The sequence below is a fragment of the Topomyia yanbarensis genome, chromosome 3 (genome assembly GCF_030247195.1).
Source record: "Topomyia yanbarensis strain Yona2022 chromosome 3, ASM3024719v1, whole genome shotgun sequence".
Lineage (NCBI taxonomy): Eukaryota > Metazoa > Arthropoda > Insecta > Diptera > Culicidae > Topomyia > Topomyia yanbarensis.
Window position 1 is genome coordinate 355981646 of NC_080672.1, and position 20315 is coordinate 356001960.

Genomic DNA, 20315 nt, shown 5'->3' on the forward strand with positions numbered 1-20315 from the left:
AAATTTATTGAATTGGCCTAAGATGGAGCTGTCGAATTTCACAAAAAGCTTTTTATGTTGCAAGTGATCTGTAGTTGTGTTAAATTAGGTATTTTTCTATTATATTTGGAACCGTCTACCGACAAATCTACATTTACGAATACCTCCAAAAGTGACTTCTTGAGGTCTCATGAAGGCCTGACACTAGCTTTATGATACTTTTGCTTTTCTAAACAGTAATAAAAATCTCAACATTCAAGAACTTCACTTTGTCAGAAAATGTAGGGCCATCGGAAGCTAAAACTTCGTAAAATCGCACTCCTGGTCCTTTTTTCAGTGCAGTACTCTACGTCACTCGTTCAAATTTGCACCGCTCTTATGGTAGTCGGTATTTGCTAGTATTACTGTTCTCCCATCCATTCTGGTAGTCAAACGGTGGGATAGCAAAATTCTTACAAGTTTCCTATCTCATGCCTCCACGCGATTCTAAGTCTATTGATGACATTTGGTCCTTAGACCGCAGAATGAGAGGGTGCGAACAGAATGAGAGGGTGCGAACAGATCTAGTCGAGAAAACATTGCCGTAAAAATGAATAGTTGATCGGAAATTAGCCCCAATACGACTAATCTGACTAGTATCTATGAACACGGCTCAATACGTATTGAAAATTCGCCGCGTCTGTTTTTATGAACCTAATTTAAAGCTCCGTTATTGCTAACAAGCCCGTGCATCAGATTAACAATCCTTTATATTTCCCTTCAGTGTTCGGTATTATCGCTCGTATACTTGTATTCCACAAACAATCCGATATGGAAAATAAGAAATACTTTCCTTGATTTATAACATCTCGCGCTATTTTTGCCAGTATAATATGCTGTCACTTGGTAGTTTTCAAGCCAATAAATATATCGTAGAGAAGAAGTAGCGAGTTCTGTCCAAATACTGTTGCAATAAATAGTGATCCGGCCCATTACGCAGATAAGATAAGCTTTTCCAGGCAATACTCCCACGATCGGCTGTGTGGAGTTCAAATTGTTTTTGTTTAGGGAACATAGTATACTCTCGGTAGCCGGCTGCCCAGAGTTTAAAAATAACCAAAAACTAAACAAGATCATCTCTTTTTCGAGTGATCGTGCACTCGAAGACTAACTAAACAACTACCTAATAAAATATGCTTTACAGGTCGCATCGTTTGCTTGGAGCGAATCCTAGACCTGATACCCTTCCAAACCACCAACTCCGCGACACCTATGGAAGAGTCTGATGAATCGTCGTCCTTCCGTTAAGTAGGTGGAGCATCAACACTTCCTGTCTACCTTATCCTTTATCCTTCCCCGTGAACGATGGAGATGGGGGCGGCCGGCAATGATGGCTATCATGCTGTTGAGGTTTTAATATGGGTCGGATTGGTATGAATTCCTACTTACCACTTCCTAAGCAACTCTTACTAGATAATCAGCAGTCAAACATGATGAAGTCAGTGTGCAATCCGCCAAAATCATCGTCACAACGCAACGCAACGCAACGCAAATCTGGCCTCACTTATAACTTAGAAATAGGCTGCTCGAATTATATTCTGTTTTCTTACGCGGACTACAGGGCTTAAGTACTATTTTGTGCTAGAATATTGCCAGCCTGGGATAAATACCTAAGTAGGCTACAATCCAATTCGCGCTGTGCTTCTATTATATTAAGCATCCTCCTTTTTTGCAAATAAGCAAAGCGTGCATGCCAATTGCGCTACCTGCCCACCAGATCACCACATCACCAGATATTTGAATTTTGCTTTTGCAGATCATCTAGAATGGGTAGATCGTCTCGACAGCTGGGTATTTTATGCGGTTCATCGCGCATGTTGCTCGCTATCGCCGGAGGAATATAGTGTATGTTGTTGTCGTCGGTGCTCGTTGGTCGCCTCAAGGCGTGCCATGTGCTGCGAACTCAATTAAAATTATATTGGTTATACGAGTACAGGACTGATATTTTGGTAGTAGGATAAGGATACTACGCCCATTTGAAGACCCGATGGTCAATTTTTCGTCGTATCTGATACCACACAAAACTTCCAAACTGAACAATTCAAATCAATACTTTAGAATTGTAGTCCATGCGAGATCATAGAAATAAGGATTACCATTCCACAGTGGTCCAGAATGTAAATTTAGCAGGAATTTTGAGATTTTTCTAAATCTAAACAAGTTAGCCTTAATAAGTCTTTGGAGAAGTTTTCGTAGTTTGTGGGTTTCTTCTTTTTGTTAAAAAAAACAGATAGGGTAATTGTACCAAGATCAAAAAATTAACTTTTTAATTATTCCAGCTAGAGCCAAATAACCTTCAACGAAGTTGTAGAACGACAAATCTTGGAAAAGTTTGCTGAAGACATGTGAGCTCTACCTATCATACTTTTCATTTTACAACTTATACTTTTATTTTAAAATTGAAGGTTAGGGTGTTTCTTAGTGTTTATCAGAAAAACTGTTTTAGTCAAATAACTTTTGCGGTATTGATTTAAAAGTGAAGTAGTCTACAGACAACTTTAAGATTGTTTTAAGGAAAAGAACTTGTTTCACGGCAACTATTTATATCTGTTTCATGGCAACTATTATATCTATTTGATGAGTTATGAGCACTTTTTCGCCAACAATAACAATATCACTCATTGGACCAAACAAATAATAATTCTTTTTCAAGTATAACTAAGGTCATTACTAGAGTTATAATTGTGCAAAAAATAACGAATACGTTATTTTCTAAAAGTTCATAAAGTTGATTACAAAAATTCTATTTTTGATATTATAAGTTCTTATATCTTTTGAATAATAGAGCCTAGAGTTTTAATGTGGGTGGCTCTAATTTTTTAAAATCTTAAAATTAACTTTTAAATGGTTCGAGATAGAGCTTCGTAGAAAATAAAATTTAAAAAAACTTGGTCGAAGACACTGGAACTCTATGTCGTGTATTTTCCATTTTACAAGAAATTTACCAAAAAATAGGATGTTTCTTAACAAATGGTTTTCTTTATATAACTTTTGCAGTTTTAATTTTTCATAAGGATGACGTAAGAAAAACTTTCAGATATTTTGAAGGAGAGCATTTTGTCTCAATGTACCGAACCTCTAGCATCTCTCGTTAGAGTTATATGGATTTTTTACTAAAAATAAACTCTTTTACGAGTAAATATTGCAAGACGTAAAAAATATTGTTTTTGCCATTTTTGCGATCTATACTACAAAGCATGCTATATCATATGACAACAACGGTATTTAATGTTAAGTGTCCTAATCGAAGATAATGCTATATGAAAAAGTTATATTTTTTTTATAAGAAAGTTCCCATACCTTTCAAACGACAAATTTTTGGTAGTTGGAGTTTTAAAGAAAATTATGCACCTTAAAATAATCTTGTACCCCTGTCCATAGGGTACTTTAGTGTAAAATGAAAAGTAAGCCAATAAAAGTGTACTTTTTCGAAAATTGTACCGCGGCGGAACCCATTATACTATGAAGTGCTGTTCCGTTTTTGTCGTGGCTAGCGACTTATCATTCAATATACGGGCCCTTTTCAAAATTTCGGGATGAAAGTCGTGTAATCTGTTTTAAAAAATCTTTCGAAAAAACTACTTGGAAATGGGGAAAAGTTTCAGCTCAAGTCGCGCGGTTCAAATTTTATGAAATCGATGACGAACTACATTCGTGCATACAGCTAAGATCATCTTGTGGTCATACTAGCCAATTCTCAAGCGAATTTAGATATCAGACTAGCTCATAGTTTTAGCAATAGTCAAATTGCTATAGTTTAGGGAAAAAGTAAATCACTCTCGATGGCCGGCTATCCAGAGTTTAAACACAAGAAAAAACATAGCTAAATATATTTTTGCTCTGAGTTTACGTGTACTCGGAGACTAACCATCCCACCGCATAAAACATATTCATTTCGTGGTCGCATTGCCTGCATGTGGCGAATCCTAGGCCTATACATGTCCTTCAATCCAAAATCCAATCTACGAATAGCACCGTGCATCGCAAGGCAATGAGAGTCTCTCATTGTTGATGTCTTTTCGAAAAAAAAAGCCTCAAGAAATGTGTTATGGGATTTATTGTTATTTTGAAAATAACATTTGTCATCATTAAGCCCACTACTGACGGTAATGTAGTAGATTAATCTTTTAGCAAAATGAACATAATTAGATAAGTCACTTATGAAATGTACCAATTTCAGGCTATCGTTTTAATCCGATAAAGCATCTGTTTGCGCGATCGAAGATGAAAGTAAAAGCGTAACGCAAAAAGTTTTAAAACTCAGATGACATTGTATGGAGACACTTGATATAAATATCTGCCGTGAATTCTTGATCAATAGTCTCCTTCAAACTCGTAAAAAAGTTTTTTATCAATTTATTTATAAGTTAACATCAGCTACGAATCGAAACTGCTTTTTCAGATTGACAAAATTCACTTTGCCTAACTTATTTTGTAGATTTTGTCGATTTCCAAAATCGAACGCTCTCCATACGTTCCTGCACAAAACTCCCTACCGTGCTAACTTTTTGCCCGTTGACACACGTACGCTCTTCAAACCACATCACACTTCCAGTCACCGACATCGCATCTCCCCTCCCCACCTGTTCCGGTTATCCATTTTTGCCTCCCAGACCACCCAGAGTGCAACTTATTCCCGAAACATCCCAGTAGCGTGAAGTTATGTAACATCAGCGCTTTACTGCCCGTTTACTGCACTGCTGCTGCTGCTGCTACTGCCACGAACGGGACCGCGGCCAATGCGATGGTGTGAGCTGTGCTATCAGCAGCCAAACTGTTAGTAGCTAGCACTTTTGCACCCCTGCCGAGCAGGAAACGGCTGTGCATTCTATATAAATTATTCCGGGCAAGTGTTGCGAGAGCAGCAACACAAACATAAAACATCACATTTCATGCACCATTTGAGTGACAAGTGTTTTCACATTGCATGCGAAATTGACGCATTTGGAACCAACTCACCAATCACCATATGGAAGATTGTAACACAGAACCGGCGAATCAGACACTTGATAAGGGGCACTTGTTACAACACGTCTAAGCGGGGGAAAGGAACACCCACAATCTGTTTCATAAACCAAACTGCTCGACACTTTTACACTTCTAACTCGAAAGATGCTTCCACCCGATCGGCATTGAAAAATCCCGCAAAACTTGATCGAAAGTTTCCAATTACATAACCTACATGACGCCTGCTACCTAATTCAAACATAAAGCTCTCCCTATATATATATATATGCTAGACGGATATAGCTGCCCCTTACTGTCACACACGTGTCTGCGAGAGACTCACGAGAATCCATCTATATTAAAAATTTACTTTGGCAAAAATCATGCGACAAAACAGGCGCAAACCGAAAACCGATCTCACATAGTAGCCTAGAACAAACCGACTGAATTACCGACCGGGGCAGCTGAGGACAACAAGCGTGTGAGCCTGTGAGTGACCAACATCACTCATGATGGTGGTGATTGCCGGGTGTACTGCCACTCACGTCATTTTTTCTCTCTCCAAACAGCAAACAAGCCTCTTTGGGGTGAGTGGTGTGCTCGGCTGGTTACCCACCCTCAACGAAGAGCGTGGGTACCGCCGCTTCGCTAAATTCTCTGTTTATACTAATACCACCCTGGGTGGGGAGGCTCGCACGCGGTTTGCTGCTTGCAGTTTGCCACATGCGACGACATCAGAACCAGAGTTTTGCGAAAAATATTATTATTCGCCCAGCTTTGGCGTGAGAAAAGAATAACGTGTTGTGTTCATTTCGTGGAAACGGTGTACTATGTGATATAGATGCGGGTGTGTTGGTGAGGTCGACGCTTTGTGTGTGTAGTCGTTGGCGTAGTATCTATTTATTGTGGCCTTATTTCTAGTGGGAAAATAAACGCGCGATGCGCTCGAGCCGCAGTAGACTACCACGCGCAACGGATGTGTGGAAATCAAGGGTGAACACCAAGGATCGTTTATCGGTGGGTACCTATATTAGCATACGGTAGGGTAGGGTAGGAGATTGCTGTCAGCGTGGTGAGATGTTCGTTTTAGGTGATGAAATAACGGGGATCCGGAATAGAAAGTAACCATCGTAGCACGATACACGGTATGGTTATTTTAATTTACTATATTGTCGGAGCCCTGATTGTTCACCCAACAGTATACTACCCATGATCGCACAATTCTTGAGCGTTTTTTCAAATATCTGCAATGAGTTACTCTCTTTGTTTACTTTCTCTTCTAATAATAATTCGGCCACTTTAACATTTATCCCTCAACTCTTTGCATAATATGCTACTTAAAACCATCGTCTTTCGATCTGTACTGTAAAATAAGTGAAAAGTGTTATCGTGATGCCGTAAAAATCGAAAGAGAAAGTAAACAAAGAGAGTAACTCATTGCAGATATGTCTTTTTGACGTTCGTTCAACAATTGTCCGGTTTTCTATGGGATTTCCTTTTTTATGGGACTGACTTGCGATTATAGGCAGTATACCCCAGTAGCACTATCTACTACATCAGATGCTGCTTAACGGACGTCTCTTAAACTATTATTCAAAGCCTCAATGATGTCCTTATTCTAAAGTTAATACTAACAGATAAATTTTCGTTAAAATAATAACAATAAAGAGAAAAACGATACAACAGACAATGAAAGAATCAGCCGAGCTTAACCGGTTCGTTGAAGGTTCTGGAAACTCATAGACACAGAATTTGGGGAGACAAATTAAAATCGGCAACTGATGCGACCCGATTAAAGATTCTTTGTAGTTGGGGGGCGAGCATTGCGTAGTTGGTAAATCGATTACCTTGTACGCAGTTCACCTGGGTTCGAATCCCGAATAGGATCACCGAGCACTTCTTCGGATTTACACACATGCGATTCGTGCTACACCAACCAGGGTAGTATTCAAATTGCTGTTGGAGTAATCCACAATCTTCAGTAGAGTGGATGAGAAGAAACATCTCAGAGATCATCTGCGAAGGACAGGCGTGGAGTCTTCAGAATTAGATGGACGTTGTTGGAGTAATGACTGGGCAGTGCGTAAGCCTCTTGTACCTGAAGGCATAAAATAGACCCCACTTGCGGTCCTTAGCTTCCTGCCCAGTAACTCCTAGCCCTGGCCTCCTCGTGGCGTCGACTGGGATACGAGTAACCTTAGTGAAGATCGGGTAACCAACCCCGGTGGGAACTTTGGTCGTATGCTGGCAGGGAAGGGGGGGTTACCCTTCTTCGGAAGGTGTAAACCTGTCCTGGGGTCCAGGTGGGACCTTAAGCAGTTCTGGCACGACGGCCCACCGGCGAGACAGGTGGTTGGCGTAGGCCCTATAAGCCGCCCCTTAAAAAACCCACATAACGAACAATACAGAAGAGAATACGACCCAGAACAATCGGCAACGACCCAGGCGACGAATAAAGGATCACGATTGGAAACTCGGAACATGGAACTGCAGATCGCTCGGCTTCGCAGGATGTGACAGGATAATCTACGACGAGCTACACCCCCGCAACTTCGATATCGTGGCGCTGCAGGAACTTTGCTGGACGGGACAGAAGGTGTGGAAAAGCGGGCATCGAGCGGCTACCTTCTACCAGAGCTGTGGTACAACCAACGAGCTGGGAACCGGCTTCATAGTGCTGGGCAAGATGCGCCAACGTGTGATCGGGTGGCAGCCGATCAACGCAAGGATGTGCAAGTTGAGGATCGAAGGCCGTTTCTTCAACTACAGCATCATCAACGTGCACTGCCCACACGAAGGGAGACACGACGACGAGAAAGAAGCATTCTACATGCAGCTGGAGCAGACATACGACGGTTGCCCTCTGCGAGACGTGAAAATTGTCATCGGTGACATGAACGCACAGGTAGGAAGGGAGGCAATGTACAGACCGGTGATCGGGCCTAACAGCCTGCATCCCGTATCAAATGACAACGGCCAACGATGTGTGAACTTCGCAGCCTCCCGTGGAATGGTAATCCGAAGCACCTTCTTCCCTCGCAAAGATATCCACAAAGTCACCTGGAGATCACCGGACCAAGAACAAAAAATCAAATCGACCACGTTCTAATCGACGGTAGATTCTTCTCGGACATCACAAACGTCCGCACTTATCGCAGTGCGAATATAGATTCGGACCACCACCTGGTTGCAGTATGCTTACGCTCAAAACTTTCGACAGTGCATAGCTCTCGTCGAAGCCGAACGCCGCGGCTAAACATCGAGCGGCTACAAGATGGCAGAGTGGCTCAAGAATACGCGCAGCAGTTGGAAGTGGCACTACCAACGGAAGAGCAGCTAGGCGCAGTTGCCCTTGAAGATGGCTGGAGAGATATCCGATCCGCCATAGGTAGCACCGCAGCCACTGCACTAGGTACGGTGGGCCCGGACCGAAGAAGCGACTGGTACGACGGCGAATGCGAGCAGTTAGTCGAAGAGAAGAATGCAGCATGGGCGAGAATGCTGCAACACTGCACGAGGGCGAACGAGGCGCGATATAAACAGGCACGGAACAGGAAGAACTCGGTTTTCCGGACCAAAAAGCGCCAGCAGGAAGACCGAGATCGCGAAGCGATGGAGCAGCTGTACCGCGCTAAAGACACACGGAAATTCTACGAGAAGTTGAACCGCTCGCGCAGGGGCCACGTACCACAGGCCGACATGTGCAGAGATACAAATGGGAATCTTCTCACGGACCAGTGTGAGGTGATCCAGAGGTGGCGGCAGCACTACGAAGAACACCTGAACGGCGATGCAGCAGACGACGAGGATGGCACGGTAACACACCTGGGAGCACGCGCGGAAGACATTACACTACCGGCTCCGGATCTCCAAGAAATCCAGGAGGAGATCAGCCGGCTCAAAAATAATAAAGCCGCTGGGGTTGACCAAATACCAAGCGAGCTACTAAAACACGGTGGCGAGCCACTGGCTAAAGCGCTGCACTGGGTGATTACCAAGATTTGGGAGGAGGAGATTTTACCGGAGGAGTGGATGGAAGGTGTCGTGTGTCCTATCTACAAAAAGGGCGACAAGCTGGATTGCTGTAATTACCGAGCAATCACCCTGTTGAACGCCGCCTACAAGATACTTTCCCAAATACTATGCCCTCGACTATCACCAATTGCAAGAGAGTTCGTGGGGCAGTACCAGGCGAGTTTCATGAGCGAACGATCTACCACGGACCAGGTGTTCGCTCTTCGTCAAGTACTGCAGAAATGCCGCGAGTACAATGTGCCCACACATAATTTGTTCATCGACTTCAAAGCCGCATACGACACTATCGATCGAGATCAGCTATGGCAGATTATGCACGAGTACGGATTCCCGGACAAACTGACGCGATTAGTGAAGGCGACGATGGATCGGGTGATGTGCGTAGTACGTGTCTCAGGGACGCTCTCGAGTCCCTTCGAATCACGCAGAGGGTTACGGCAAGGTGATGGTCTCTCGTGTCTGTTATTCAACATCGCGCTGGAAGGTGTAATAAGAAGAGCAGGGATCGACACGAGTGGTACGATTTTCACAAAGTCCGTTCAGCTACTTGGCTTCGCCGATGACGTTGATATTATTGCACGAAACTTTGAGAAGATGGAGGAAGCCTACATCAGACTGAAAAGAGAAGCCAAGCGCGTCGGACTTGCCATCAACACGTCGAAGACAAAGTACATGATAGGAAGAGGTTCACGAGAAGAGAATGAGAACCGCCCGCTTCGAGTTTGCATCGGTGGCGACGAAATCGAGGTGGTTGAAGAGTTCGTGTACTTGGGCTCACTGGTGACCGCCGACAATGATACCAGCAGAGAGATTCGTAGACGCAGGAAATCGTGCTTACTTTGGCCTCCGCAAGACACTTCGGTCGAACAGAGTTCGCCGTCGTACGAAGTTGACCATCTACAAGACGCTGATTAGACCGGTAGTTCTCTGCGGGCACGAGACCTGGACCATGCTCGTGGAGGACCAACGCGCACTTGGTGTCTTCGAACGGAAAGTGCTGCGTACCATCTACGGTGGAGTGCAGATGGAAGACGGCACATGGAGACGGCGAATGAACCATGAGTTGCATCAGCTGTTGGGGGAGCCGCCCATCTGTCATACCGCGAAAATCGGACGACTACGGTGGGCCGGGCACGTAGCCAGAATGTCGGACAATAGCCCGGTGAAAACGGTTCTCAATTGCAATCCGACCGGTACAAGAAGACGTGGCGCGCAACGAGCACGATGGATCGACCAGGTGGAAGACGATTTGCGGACCCTTCGCAGACTGCGTGGCTGGCGACGCGCGGCCATGGACCGAGTGGAATGGAGGAATCTTTTGTATACGGCACAGGCCACTTCGGCCTTAATCTGTTAATAAATAAATAAATAAACAAATGTTGGAGTAAAGCAGGTGGAACAGCAGATATTTGCTGTTCCACCTGACTTCCCTGGGGCACTCTCGACGAGAAAATAAATGTGGGTACCCGACAAGCTCTAATGACATCCACTATTTCTCCATCTATAAGGTCAGATCGAAACAACTGCAACAAATTCCAAATCTCTCCATTTTAGCGATTATTATATAATGGTTCTTTTTGTCAAAAGCAGCAGACAGGTTTGTGTAGATAATAACATCGGTTTGAGCGCAACGTTCCATACTCTCTTTTATGTCGGATATTAGGTATAGCTCGTTAGTCGCTGTCGAACGCCCAGATGTGAAGCCACGCTTGCAGTGAACCTGAAGAGGTTCCATAATCGCCAACTCGAACAACTTCAAAACAGCTCTCAATTAAATAATTCCATGGTAATTATTGACGTCTCGCTTATTTCCCCTTTTATGGACTGGGAACATGTGGGCAGACTTCCGGTAGGATGGAAATATGCCACTGTCAATAGCACAACTGGTCGGTGTTAAGTCAGACCGGACTAAGTCGCAAAACATAAAAAAATGAGATAATGATAGCACTGTATAAAGAAAATCGTCAGCTACAATCGACTGTTGCCAGATTTGAAATATGTAAGAATAAACAAGAATTATGGCAAAGATTAATTTCCAATCATAATGTAAAGGATGCTGCGATTCAAACTTTAAACTCGTTTTTCTCGAAATCAATATTTTGTCACTTAGTCCGGTCTGACTTAACACCGACCAACTAACGGTCACCAAACTTGCTTATCACCCAGACCTGCTCGAGGCAATCCCAGCAAGTCTTTTCGACAACTCGGGTCTTCATGCTATGACTGACTGCTACTAACACACCACCTTTCGGCTATTCCTAAGGTTCCGGTCGCAACAAAAAACCTCATATCCAGTCCCGAATATCTGACTTGAAAGCGTGTCATCAACTTGAAACCACGTTTCATAACAATTAACAATTTATTACATCTGGAAAAATTGTTACTAAGAACATCGGTTAACTGAGCTATTCCTGAGCTTGTCAAATCGAAACTAAGATCTTGGGAGTTTCCCTCCATTGATTCTACATCGTTCAAAAGCGTTTTGTTGCTCCTGATGTTCTCGTGTCGGATAGGATCTATTTTGTGATTTTTCACTGCAATAATACATTGTCAGGAGTTCTAAAGCAATTTCAATCAATGTTTTACATCCTTCTAGCATCGTCTTATTTTCTGAAGAATCACATGACAAACGTCTACGGTTACCCTGCAGCAGTCGCAAACTGATGGTCAGTAGCTTCTGAACAACTGTAGGAACGATTCCCGAAGGATTTTCAGCTTTTACGTTTCTTGATGTATCACCAGACATGGAATTTGGGATCATGCCAATTTCGAGGTAGTTCGATGCACCAGAGGTATAAGCGGCCCTTACACGTTCAATATTTTTATCAAACCTAGAGAGTATTGACAAAAGTATTGTACGTGTAATGGAAAAAAGTTGTATTGACTAAAATATTGTAACAATATCGTCAATACCGGTATTGACAAAAATATTGAACGTGTAAGGGCCGCTATATAAGCATTGTCCCTATTCTGATGAAAAACTAGGAGATCGAAGAGCAGAGTACCTGCTTCAGCCATGATGGCTCAGATTGGACTGGTGGCATATGCTCCGGATACATTTCCGATCAGGTGCTAAGGTTTTGATGACAGAATCAACACTCCTACTAACGAGCCCGATGTCAGACAAATGTCGCGCGGCAATAATTGTAATTCCAATTTGCAGATCGGCTTCAGGATACGCAGCGTTAATTCACATGCTTTCTTCGTCAATTTGCATTCACGCTGTGAAGTTGAGCGCTCAATCGAATGTGACACTAAGGGTTTTTAGGCGTGCTTCTGTGGGTATTGCAACTCGATCTTGCTGGATTTTTTTTTGCTGAAATAGCTGTTTTCGATACAGCGACTAGTATGTCTTCCCCCACACTAAAAGTAGGATATCGTCGGTGCGCAGTAGAACCTGTACGATATTCAGAACCAAGCGGAAGATCAACCGATAGGGTAGAATCCTGTGGTAGACTGTTTGCCAACGGATAGGTTGGAGATAAATGACCCTTCACAATAACATGAGCCGTTTCCTTTGCCAGGACACAGTTCTCCACGTGGATTATTCTTCCACATATCTATCATTTCTGCAGAGTTCGTACGATACCATATCTACCGGTGGTCTTATAAATTACAATGTGTTTCAACTCAAGCGATACTATCGAACCGTGCTCATCACGATCGCGTAAAGACCACAATAACTCCGCAAGGTATACCACAATAGATCTAAATACTAGTCACGGGTTCATCTCCTAAAAAAACTCCACAAGGTATGTACATATCAGTTCACTGTTTTGACTAGTGTCGGAGACATTGAAACTCTGGACAATCGATCAGAAGATGTTCCACGGTGGGCCTGGTTTGGCATGCCCGGAAAACGGGTAGGTCAGTTCGCGTGATCGTTTGTGAGTGAGTTGATGTGCCCAACGCGTAGGCGGTCCATCGTTCCAATCCTCCCTTGAATTTTTTGCAGCGGGCTCTTCCAGTGGCTGAGTGGTACTGCCCCGCGAGTTGCCAATGAGTACGCATCCTTATTCCCGCTAATCACATAGTGACCGGGAACCCAGCATATCGTGATCAACTGATCGTAGCCCTAGTAACAATTGAGGTTTAATGGTAGTTCTATAACCGCTGATAAAACTTAGATTGCACTTGTAGCATGCTATAAAACTTCAATTGTTACTTGGGAGGTGTCCTCTATGACCTGCATGTAAGGGTGGCATGACGTTCCTGTTTCTAGAACGGATATGACCGACAGAGAGTCACTCAGAATGGTGGTCGACATTCTCTCTGGTCTTGTTGGAATCGCGAGACTAATGGAAGTACCTTCTGCTGAAAGCTCTTATTCCGTAGACCTCCGCTCCAACTATTTCTCGCAGCTTGGAAGCGTCAGTGTTGATCAGGACATGGCTCGGGAATTGTTAGTTCATCAGCTCTAAGCATTTGGTCTGAGCGATCTCGGGAGAGGGCCTGCTCGTCGCGACCTGAATAGGTTGGTGTTCGAAATTCCCGTGTGCCAGGATCGGTTCCAGGTCCTGTGGAAGCGAGGTGTGCAGGTGTCTTCTAGGAATATATTTTGAACAGTTTTTGGGAGGGCACAAGAGCTACCAGGGTATAAGGTATAAGGCCACTCAACGAAAGGGGAGGATGCAACCTTCGACACAGACTGCTACGGGAGGAGTGCTCGGGAGTAGGTTCGAAGCAGAGGAGGAGCAAAGATACTCATAAGTCTGCCCGAGTTGTGGCTGGTTATTTCAATACCCTAGAAGGTTTTGCTGTTGATGAACGCACTGTCTACGTTTAGAGCAATTGTCTTGATTCAGATCGGATGCTTGACACTGATGGTTCGAATAAGACACTTCCTACTTGCACAGTCTCGTTTGACTGCGCGGAAGTGCGATACGAAAATGAGACGGCGATTCAGTGTGATACCGAGGATTTTCGGTTCTCGGCACTGAGTTTGATCGGTCTGTTAGTGGATAGGTAATGGGAATTGCAACTATGGGATACTGAGTATTGGGCGACGGCTATGTTTAACCAAACCGCTTCAGCCCATATTCCGACGGCCCGGCGTTTACTGCAGCTTGGAGTTTTATCCTCACTCGGGCGGTCGAACCTTCCACCAAGAGAATTATTATATCGTCGGAATAGATGGAAATAAACTTCCTTCGGCAGGGATGCTGCTGAGGGTGACGGCGAGGACGGATCCCCGGTAACACGATTGTTTAGGTAATCCTTGATGTAGCTCCCAAAGTTACCAGTGACTCCCCAGCCGGCTAGTTACCGGTAGACTGCGTTGTAGGCCGGCGCGGTAGACTGCGTTGTAGGCCTTAATGATGTTCAGTATAGCCAGTCCCTCCACTCTTGCGAAAGTTTAGCCCTAGTTAAAATGGGAGTTTTCTTCAAGATAGGTCATAGGCCGTTTGTTGACCATCTGCTACATAGTTATTCCTACACATAAAAGCAGGCAACTCGGATGAGCCTTTCACCGTACGGGGAGTGTCGCTCTTCTTTGGTACGGGGATTACTAGAACCGTTTCCAAGAGGATTGGATGGATTGACCATTCCAGATGCGGTTCAAGCAGTTCAACAGCACTGTTCTAGTAGCTGGTAGAGTATTCTATAGCATAGGGTAGCCAACGTCATCCAGCCCGGTGGATTCGCCGTGGGCGATAGCGAGTGCCGCCGTTAATTATATTCCGGAGAACGCTTTGCTAGTTTTGTCCGGAATCCGGTGGGATGGTTATGGGCACTGTTCCTAGTCTTCTGCATCGTGCTAAGAAGGTTGGATGGAGGGCAGCGTCTGAGGATAACGAGCTGAAGTGTTTGCCGAGTTTGGGTTCCGTTAACTTTGAGAGAGAAGCTGGCCTTTTTTCCCGCTGGGAGCGTTCAGTCTCCTCCAAAACTCGAGGGTGGAAATATCGTGAGATATCCCTTGGAAAAACGCGTTCCTCTTGATTTTCGAAGCCTTGATGGTCTGGCCAGGTTTCGTGATCTACGAAACTCTGAAACCCTTCGGTCTTTCATGGGGTGCCCAGCGGAGATCTTATTTAGTATCCGAAGTACTTTGCGGCGGTCTTTGATGACTTGTTTTTCGTGTTCCACAAGTTGGTGATTCGAGGTGAGGTATTGTCACTTGCCTGGAAGAGTTTAGTCATTAGTCGGACAGATGGGTATTCACGGTCTGATACGAGGGAGTCCTAGACTGCCTCCATCTCATTTTGTAACAATGGCGAGTAACTAGACGTTGCGGATCTTTTACCGTAGCATTCTGTCAGTTTTTCAGATACTTCTTCCGCCTTGTCGGCATCATTAGTAGACCGTTTCCTTGTCTATCACTTTTTCGATGTGGTTAGGTTGGGATCTTTTTTTTGCAACGAACTCTTCCCATTATCGTTATTTAGCGTCATGGATCGACTTTTATGCAGCTGCCAGCGCTTCTTGGATTAACTGTAGTTTATCAGCTTTTCGTGGATGTTCTGTTGTCTGGATAGGCTTAAGGACAGTGTTTTGCTTCCCGTTTTAAGGGCCGCTTCCGGTCACCACCATGAAACAGTTTTGGGGCGAGTCTGCCGGTTGGACGGGATATTGTGGTGTTTGCTACTCTAATAAAATGGTCAAACGACACAGGCGTTTGATATTTCTATGCCAGGTTTTATAGCGCCACCGGTCAATTGATCGTAGGTTGCCCAATCCGCTTGGTGCTTAGTTCATTGCCGTCGTTTCTTTGGAATATGCGACAGTTCATGAATGGAAACAAGAATGGAAAAGTGATCACAGTTGTGGGTGTCCGTTAGTGTTCACCAAATAAATTTCGAAGTCTCAGTTTTTGAACAAATCGAGATGTCGAAAGGTGAAGTGACACCCTTGGCTGGGTCAATCCAGGTGTGCGATCCGTTGTTCAGGATGAAAGTTACCGATGTTTTCTTGTCGATGAAGTGAAGCACGATTGCTTTCGTGAAACCCTAGGTACGTCGCTTAGTACAAGATCCGGACGCGGAAACTGTTCTAGAAAATCATTCAGTTGCTCTTGATATTGTTGAATACTGAGAGAAAAGTAGACCAACACTATCGTCATTTGATAAGGTAGTGGCATCAGAACAGCGATTGCTTGAAGTTTGGCACCGACCTAAATTCTCTCAAATGCTACACCATTCTGAATGGCAAGACCTACCCCTTGTTGTCAGTACCGTCAGCTCGCAGTCTCAACTAATAAGTGTAGTTGTTACCGTGTAATCGATTATCACAATTAATATTGTTTTTTTTAGGAAGATTCTAGTTAATTTTAGAATACAGATTTTCGATTCAGAAATTTTCTCGCGAGGTACAGATTTTCAGATTATTTATTCGAAAAAATACAGATTCCTATGTGGCAACTTTGGGTACCGACCCGGTTGTCCAGCTTTATTCCTTGTAGCGTTATCAAGCTCGTACTTAGCGATCAGCTGCTTAGGCTCGCTGAAATTAATCCAACTCCGAATGTTTCACTGAAGTGCGAAGCTATTACTATTGCAACTTGTGTTGACTCACCCTCTGTGTTCCATGACCTTCTTGAGAGATAAGTACCCTGGAAATGCTATTGTTGCGAAGTGCTTTCACCGGTGGAAAGCCAGGAGAATTACGAGGACTGCATATCCGGGAGGTAAGGAGAGCCTTCAACCCAGCTACTTTCTTCTCTTCTTTCCCAAACCGTCTACTTGTTGAATTCGAACATGGTGACATAACCGCAAAAACCGCACCACCGTCCATTTGGCAAAACGGTATTACGACGGGACTGACGTGCGGGACGTTCTGGCACAAACTTCTACACGATTATTTCCAGGACTTCCAACAGCGATCGGCACTGGGAAAAACAAAGGCTGAATATCCGAGACGTAGGGACAATCCTCTCTGCCCCGATCGATCCCTTTATTGTGAAGAGGGGAAATTACTTTCTTCTCTTCTTCTCCAAACCGGCTACTTTTTGGATTTGAACTGGTGACATTTGAAATAGGAAACACTGCAGGAGAATCTGTTTGGCAATACGGTGGTATGGGACTGACCTGTGGGACATCCAGTCACACTGTATCAGCCGCTCTCGGAATGACTACACTATTACTTCTAGAACTACTGACACCGTCCGGCACAGGGGAAATACTTCATGATGAAGTTGTAAAGCTACTTTCTTCTCTTCTTCTTCAAACCGGTTACTCGTACGATGCGTGCTGGTCACATCTGTAACGGGAGAGGCCGCAACAGAATCTGAACAAAGGAAAGGTGAAATGGTACTGATCTGGGGAATGTCAGTTTCCATGGCAGATCTAGTAATTTCACGAATTGATTGTCCAAATTCAGCAAGTGGATTTCGATAATCTCCGTCGCAGTGTAAGATTCCACCTCTTCTTAAGAATCCCTTATGCCAGAAATAACTACGCCTCACGAGTCATTTTCCAGTGCGTGTGTCGTTCATCAATCATTGTTCCAAAGTCTTTGATTTTCAGCAGTTACACCATGTTGAAAAGTTTTGACCATCCCCAACTGAAGCAAGGCCATCTATATTCCTTCTAGAAGGGTTAATAAACTGTTCCCTCCATTTACATAACTCTGCTAATAGGCTCACATCAACAAACACTTCTACAACCAGTAGCACACATAAAATTTCCGCTCAACCCCCGCATACTAAACGGACCCATACCACTGTGCAAAGTTGAAGCTTCCGGTAGCCGCCAATGATTTCCTATCAACGATAACCCTCTGATTCACCCGAATGATCTCCCATCGCTTTTCCGTCTCCGCCGAATACGATGAATTGGACTCAATAACGAACTCATTTATATCTGGAGTCAACCGTCGGGAACTAACACCACCATCGTCACCATCAAAACCACCAACACCACCACCACATCCAGATCAGCACGAATTCTGGAATGACAGCGCAATGGCCGAGCTGTTACGGGTGGAATGGAGAAAAGAAGAAAAAAACTGCCAGAGAGCAAAGGCGGCGGGTTGTATGGAAAACTGTTGCATAACTTGTTCACGGTTCCATAACAACCCCTCGCAGGGCGAATATTTGCATAAAAACATACACACACGCGCGTGCTCCCCTGCGCCTGTTATGCCGGGATTGTGTAACAGGCTGTCGTCGTTTGTTGTCCAAAGCGAACAATTGATTCACTCCGGTTCGGCAATAATGACGAAGGGGCTGAGGGAGAGCGGGGGGGAGGTTCTAGATTAGTCACAGTCAGCGTTCCGAACAGCAATATTTAATGGCACTGTTGATGACAGCATGCTTTTGTCCGTTCACCGCCGGATGAGCCGAGGCTGTTCGTATTTATAAACGCTTATCTCACTCTCAGTCATTGCTTCTGCTTCCCTGCTCGTTACGATTTGTTAGCATGGATGGATAGATTGGCTACCCGGTGGACCCAACCGAATCGCACACGGGACATCATTAGCGAATTGAAGACATCATCAGCGACCACTTGTGAAGAGACGAACAATATAACGGTGCGGCACCAACAACTACCAATAACCGCCACGCAGACACAACATGGCGTTACGAATCCGCCTCCCAATTGTTATGTAAACAGGCACATCACTTACGTTGCTCTTCTTCGAAGGTTTCTTCACGCACCGTGCTTGGACTTTCGTACTTTCGCTAACTTTGCGCTACGATTGTGTACATATTTACCGTGTGTCACTTTGTCGTTGAATTGTTTGGATTTTTCGCTGTCAGATTATTCCTTGGGATTGCTAAATCCCATTAATGTTCACTGCACTGTGTTACGTTCTATCACTGGTCCCGAAATTTTTGCACTCGCTGCTGTTGCCTGCCAGTCACTGATACAGCGCGTTCCGTTATGTAACACAACTGAGACTTTTTGTAGATTATGTCACCCAAGAAGCTGATGGCACAAATGCCACCAGAAGCATAAAAACGGCATGTAATTCTTAAACAAACACACCCAGAAGTTACGACACAACAACCGCTCACTTTTTACTACACGACCCACTTGCTCAAGATGGAACTGCGACTTGGCGGTTGGAGAAGTAGAAAATAGCCGGAGAGAGAGAGAGTGTGAACAAACATTAGGGAGTAGGCGCACTCACAAGCTCCAGAATTTCGACTTGGCACACGGATAAAAATTCTACCGCTGAACCGATCATAACAGAGATTCTGAACTCACTCTCTTACAGCACTGGATCAAACACGAGCAGCACTCCCACACAACCAAACATGACAAACCCGGCGGCGATGGGTCGCTTCCGAGAGAGCGCGTTCTCACTGGAGAACGTGTGCACTGATGAATGGAAGCGCTGAGTGACACCGTTGAGCAGCAGCAGTAGCAGCAGCAACAGAATACGTAATCCTTTTTCAGTACTGACGTCGAAGACGTTTGTGTAATCTCAAATTGGTTAGGTAATCACGTAAAACCCAAAATGCGTAGTTGTTCCAGCAGTCCCCCAACAGGAACGGTTTTGCAACACTTTCAGTCACTCAATTCAACCGACTGGAACGCAGCAAACAAGCTCACCTTCGACCATCACCAAACTGCGACTCTTCTCGGGCTGATTATATCATCAGAAATATTCTTGTGCAAAGTTGATCCTTTCTTCTTGATTGTCGCCAGAAACCAACCGAATTTCACTGTCTCACAAATCACTTTGTCAGTCAAAAAAAAAAAATTCACCGATGGACGAAATCCCTTTCCCGTGCCGCGCGCGCTTCACTTGATACACAAATTTCAAAATCAAATTCCTGTTAAATAACAATACACACTCTCGGTTCGGATTGCTTCTTCCACTCACACCCACTTCCACTTCCGACAAAAAAAAACCTGTACACTGTGCTATACACTATATAGACGAAACCGTAAGGTGCCTCTGCAGAGGAGCACGCGCGAGCGTCGAACGAAAACGGAGCACTACACAGTCAACCGAACTGTTCAACGTACTAGCGGTGAGTGAGCAGGCCAGACGGCGGATTCAAACCAAACCCACGGAACACACACTCGCTCCCGATCGCGGTGAGTGCCGGTCTCGCGATTGTTCTACCTTCAGATACCGAGCGCGACCGGCGCGCATCAGCGTGGGTGGCTCTAGCTGAGCGACGGTGTATGATGATGTAACGCACTCACGCACACGTAATACGCAGCTTCAGCATCACGTAACTGGTGAGTTACCTGCACTCTCGTAACCAATTACGATTCGGTGGGTGACAGACTGAGACTACCTCTATAACATAATGCTGCTTCGTCGTCCACCTCAGGTGGGCTGAGAAAATGTCGTGCAACTTTTCCTTCAACTAACTGCACCGCACATAATACCGCGGGTGAGTACTTCGTGTTGTTTCG

General features: G+C 44.6%; 1 protein-coding gene across 6 annotated transcripts in view; it reads right to left on the bottom strand.

Annotated features, from left to right (window-relative positions):
* The window catches only part of LOC131692414 (LON peptidase N-terminal domain and RING finger protein 2-like), a 298979-nt gene extending 279069 nt beyond the window's left edge, over window positions 1–19910 (bottom strand). The window contains exon 1 of one of the 6 annotated variants that reach the window (XM_058979444.1): window positions 19497–19910. The gene's annotated coding sequence lies outside the window, so the exon portion shown is untranslated. Of the gene's footprint in view, window positions 1–4977; window positions 5665–16512; window positions 16533–18564; window positions 19108–19148; window positions 19458–19496 lie in introns of those variants that run through there. The other 5 variants (XM_058979449.1, XM_058979445.1, XM_058979448.1 and 2 more) reach the window with 5 other exon arrangements.
* Window positions 19911–20315: the final 405 nt, after the last annotated feature.